Source organism: Dioscorea cayenensis, chromosome 19, assembly GCF_009730915.1.
Source record: "Dioscorea cayenensis subsp. rotundata cultivar TDr96_F1 chromosome 19, TDr96_F1_v2_PseudoChromosome.rev07_lg8_w22 25.fasta, whole genome shotgun sequence".
NCBI lineage: Eukaryota > Viridiplantae > Streptophyta > Magnoliopsida > Dioscoreales > Dioscoreaceae > Dioscorea > Dioscorea cayenensis.
This window is the reverse complement of record NC_052489.1, coordinates 27,989,851-27,995,015: the sequence shown is the minus strand read 5'-3', so window position 1 is coordinate 27,995,015 and position 5,165 is coordinate 27,989,851. Positions and strand designations below refer to the sequence as shown.

Sequence of the window (5,165 nt, the reverse complement as noted above, 5' to 3'; positions counted from 1 at the left end):
ATACAAACGAGGATAATATATTTGTGGTGAAGAAAACAAACCCTCAATTAATTATTGATCCCCAAAGCTGCATAAATAACACCATAATACTCCACCAAATTAGCAACACAAACATGGATGCCAAGTTCCAAGCACACGCAGAGAAACCTCATGCAGTATGCATCCCATTCCCAGCACAAGGCCATATATCCCCCATGCTCCACCTCGCCAAGCTCATCCACTCCCGTGGCTTCCACATCACCTTCGTCAACACCGAGTACAGCCACAAACGTCTCCTCTCCTCCCAAGGCCCCGTTGATCCCCTCACCGCCGATGACTTCAATTTCACCACCATCCCCGACGGTCTCCCTCCCTCTGCCGAGCTCAACGCCACTCAAGACATCTCATCTCTTTGTGCTTCCACTTCCACCACTTGTCTCTCTCCTCTGCTTCAACTCATTCACAAACTTAATCAGAACAAACCTACTGTTTCTTGTATCGTTTCCAGTTGTATCATGACTTTCAGTGTTGATGCTGCTAAGGAGCTTGGCATCCCTGTTTTGGTTCTGTGGACTCCTAGTGCTTGTGGCCTCATGTGCTACCTCCATTTCCAGCAGCTCCTCCAGGATGGCCTTATCCCTCTCAAGGGTACGTACGTATGCTTTCTTTTCTCAGATATTTAGAATAAATTTACTTCCGTATATATATAGACAACTAACATTAATATTGTATTTGATGAAGATGAAGGTAATCTAACTGATGGATATCTAGACACTCCAGTACCATCAGTTCCAGCTATAAAGAACGTGTGCTTAAGAGACTTCCCCACCTTCATCCGCACAACCAACCCTGATGACATCTTACTTAAATTCACAATAACTGAAGTTCAAAGAGCCACACAAGCCTCTGCCATCATCATTAACACCTTTGAAGAACTAGAGTCTCCGGTGCTGAATGCCCTGCGTTCCATGTTAGCCATTCCAATCTACACCGTCGGTCCTCTATTCCTCCTCTCCAAACACAACGTCCCCAGTGACGCCCCTGTTTCATCTCTCAGTTTAAACCTCTGGAAAGAAGACACTACTTGCTTGGACTGGTTAGATAAAAAGGATAGAGCTTCAGTGTTGTATGTTAACTTTGGTAGTATTACAGTGCTAAGCAAAAGATCAGTTGGTGGAGTTTGCATGGGGGCTTGCCAATAGCAAAATGTGATTTTTTTGTGGGTGCTAAGGTCTGATCTTGTTAGGGAGAAGAATTACTCAGGTGATGACATGGAAGAGTTTTTTTGAGGAGACAAGAGAAAGAGGTTTGATTGTGAGTTGGTGTCCTCAAGAGGTGGTTCTGGAGCATGCAGCGGTTGGAGGCTTTTTGACACATAATGGTTGGAACTCCACGTTGGAAAGTTTGTCCGGCGGTGTGCCGATGATCTCGTGGCCGTTCTTTTGCGGAGCAGCCGACGAACTGCAGGTTTGCTTGCAGGGAATGGGGAGTGGGGATGGAGATAGGGAGTGGTGTGAGAGAGGAGAGGTGGAGAAGGTGGTGAGGGAGATGATGGGTGGTGAGAAAGGGGAGTGAGATGAGGAAGAAGGCCATGGAGTGGAAGGAGTGTGCATTAAAGGCTTGTCAGATTGGTGGCCAATCTTTGGTTGACTTGGAGAAGGTAGTTAAGGAAGTCATGCTCCCCAATTGATGCATGTGGGCATCTTCATTTGATTTGGGTTTGTATGATGTTGGTTAAAATAAACGCACATGTTTCGTCAGCTAAAATGAACGTATTTTCATTTTAAAATTAATAATAATAATAATAATAATGCTAAATTAGTTTCATTGGTTTGTCATTTAATGCGGTCTTTTAATGCACTCCAGTCTCCATAGTGTAACTGTGTTGACTGTCAAAGTGAATATCTTGGTAATCTTGTGCAAGTGTGTGTGATTCGGAGACTCTTGGATATATTAATAATAATTATGTGGTTACTGACAATGCAAGTAATTAGCGTTTATTTAAATGTAGAATTGAAAATCAGTGACAACAATCAATTCCATTTCAAGAGGTGGTTCTGGGGCATGCAGCGGTTGGAGGGTTTTTGACACAGTGTGGTTGGAACTCCACGTTGGAGAGTTTGTCCGGCGGTGTGCCGATGATATCATGGCCATTCTTTGCTGAGCAGCCGACGAACTGCAGGTTTGCTTGCAGGGAATGGGGAGTGAGTATGGAGATAGGGAGTGGTGTGGAGAGAGGAGAGGTGGAGAAGGTGGTGAGGGAGATGATGGGTGGTGAGAAAGGGAGTGAGATGAGGAAGAAGGCCATGGAGTGGAAGGAGTGTGCATTAAAGGCTTGTCAGATTGGTGGCCAATCTTTAGTTGACTTGGAGAAGGTAGTTAAGGAAGTCATGCTTCCTAATCACTATAAGTGAGCATCTTGATTTGATTTGGATTTGTATTATGTTGATTAAACATTAATTACTATTTTACTTACAAGTATGAATCATGTTTATTAATGATATAAAAATAATTTTATCACTTATATTTTATCTAGCTCATTAATTTAATTTATTATTTTCATTTTCATCCAGTGAACTAAATCACTGTCAATACGTGATATATCTGTGGTTGTGATTATGTGACAGACTAAATTTAAATTTCACAAATTAATCACCTCATTAAAAACGAACTTTAATGACTTTTACATGCGCTAGATGCCTAGATCACATGCCATGTTACATCATGGATTATGCATGATTTAGTGTATATTTAATTTAAATGCTGAAGTTTTTTTTTAAGTTAATTGGTCGATAAATGTGCAGAATAATTAAAGAGGCCTTGGTGTTTTCATTGTCCTCATCCATTCATTAACTTGCAATTTGTCTAATTTTTTTTATATAGTTTTTATTCATTCATCTAATTGTGTGATTTCTTTTAAATAATATTTAGGTTTATTTAGTCTGAAGTTTTTATCAATGTGACATTGAACGGTCACCATATGATTTCATTTGTTTTCTAGCTCATTCCGTAACTTAATTATATTTATTAAAAAAATATGAGATCCAATACAATAAATAACATTTTAATGGTGTAATCCACAGGTCCCACATCGCATCAAATCTATTTTTATAATAAACATTGAATGGAAGTTCTAAATAAATTAAATGTGAACTGCTAAGGATAAGTGGATAACAACAAACATCTCAAATTAAAATTATAATATTATTTATTTATTTAATGTCACATTAGAACAACTTGGTGGAAGAATAAATTTTGGAAAATGAGAACATAAATGAGTGAAGTTACCATTCGCTATAAAAAAATAATCCAATAGATTTGGTTTAGTAGTACCACCGAAATAAAATATGGGTTATTCTTAACCATGAGTTTATAAATTTTATTATTTATTTATTATATAATATAGGAATAGATTGGTAATTACATTAAAAGATGAGTCATATCTTAGTTCCGTTGTAACTACTATCAAATCGTGATTATTTCTCTTTCCAATCAAAGATGGAGAGAAGACAAAGAATGCGTTACCCACTGAATTGATAACTTAAAAGAAGAAATGAAGAAAAACTGTACACTTTATTCATAATCATTAAAGCCTTTATAAAGGCAAAATTTTAAAAAGATAATCTCTACTAAAATAAACATCATTATTTTAACACCCTCCCTTAAACTTATGTTTATCTCATAAGTTTAAAGTTATCTCCCTTGCATGAATGCTTTCATTTTTTAATTGAAGTTCTTCAATAATATTTCTCAACCACCCTACTTGAGAGGCACATGTTGTTGCTGTTACAAATTCAACCTCAATAGTTGAAGGAATACCAATATATTGCTTCTTTGATAAACATGAGATAGCTCCAAAACCCATCATAAATATATAACCAGATGCGCTTTTCCGATCATCTAAATCTCCTATATAATTAGTATATGTAAATCTAATCAAATATGACATTTCTCCTTTCTTGTTTAATTTTGCTTTGTATGCCCACTTTAAAACAATTGTTTTTTTGCCCTTTGGGAAATTCAGTCAATTCCCATGTTTTATTTTTTTTCATTTATGTAATTTCATTATCCATAGCTTTTTTCCACCTTGAATGTTGGATAGCTTCTTCAAAAGATAAAGGATCACAATTTGAAGATAAAGCAAAGTGAGTAGTAAGGTCTTCAGATTGGTTGAAATCTGTTACTTCATAATCTGCCATCCAAGCCGGCCTTTTTCGGACACGAGTAATAGGGGATTTAGTTGATGTTTCTGCTGCTGTTTGTGAAAGTTCGGTAGTAATTGAAGCTTCATTAGTTGAAATTTCTTGATGTTGGACCTGCTCTCCTTCTTCTTCAGCTTCATCACTAATTATAATTGAAGTAGGCTGCTGCTCACTCCAATTCCAAGTGCTCTCCTCATCAAAAATAACATCCCTACTCACCACAATTTTTTTTGTTAATGGATCATACAATTTAAAAGCTTTGGATATTTCACCAATCCCAAGAAAAACACACTTTTGCCCTTATCATCAAGCTTTTTTCTTTTCTCATCTGGAATATGTGCATATGCAATGCAACCAAAAATTCTGAAGTGATCTACTGCTGGCCTTCTTCCACTCCATGCTACTTCTGGTGTTTTGTTTTGAACAGCAAAAGTAGGACTTCTATTCAAGATATGAATGCTCCAATTCACTGCTTCTGGCCAAAAATTCTTCAGAATTCTGCCCTTTGTTAACAAGGTTCGCACCATATTGAGGATGGTTCGATTTTTTCTTTCTGATACACCATTTTGTTGTGGGGAATAGAAAGCTGTGAGCTCTCTTCGGATGCCATGATAATTACAAAAACTTTCAAAGTCTTTCAAATAGTACTCTCCTCCACGATCAGTGCGAATTGTTTTAATAGGCTTCTCGGTTTCACTTTGAACATATACCTTGAAGCTTTTAAATGCACTAAAAGCTTCTGATTTCTCCTGTAAAAAATAAACCCAAGTTTTCCGAGAATAATCATCAGTGAAAGTAATAAAATATCTTTTACCTCCATTAGAAGTAGGATTTATTGGTCCATAAATATCAGAGTGAACAAGTTCTAAAACATCTTTTGCTCTCCAAGACTTTCCTTGAGAGAAAGAAGTACGATGTTGTTTGCCAACAACACACTCTTCACAAACTTGGGAGGGAATAGTGATTTTAGGAAGCCCTATCATC

General features: G+C 37.2%; 1 pseudogene; it reads left to right on the top strand.

Annotated features, from left to right (window-relative positions):
• LOC120249322 lies at positions 1-2,393 on the top strand (annotated as a pseudogene).
• The last annotated feature ends 2,772 nt before the right edge of the window (positions 2,394-5,165 follow it).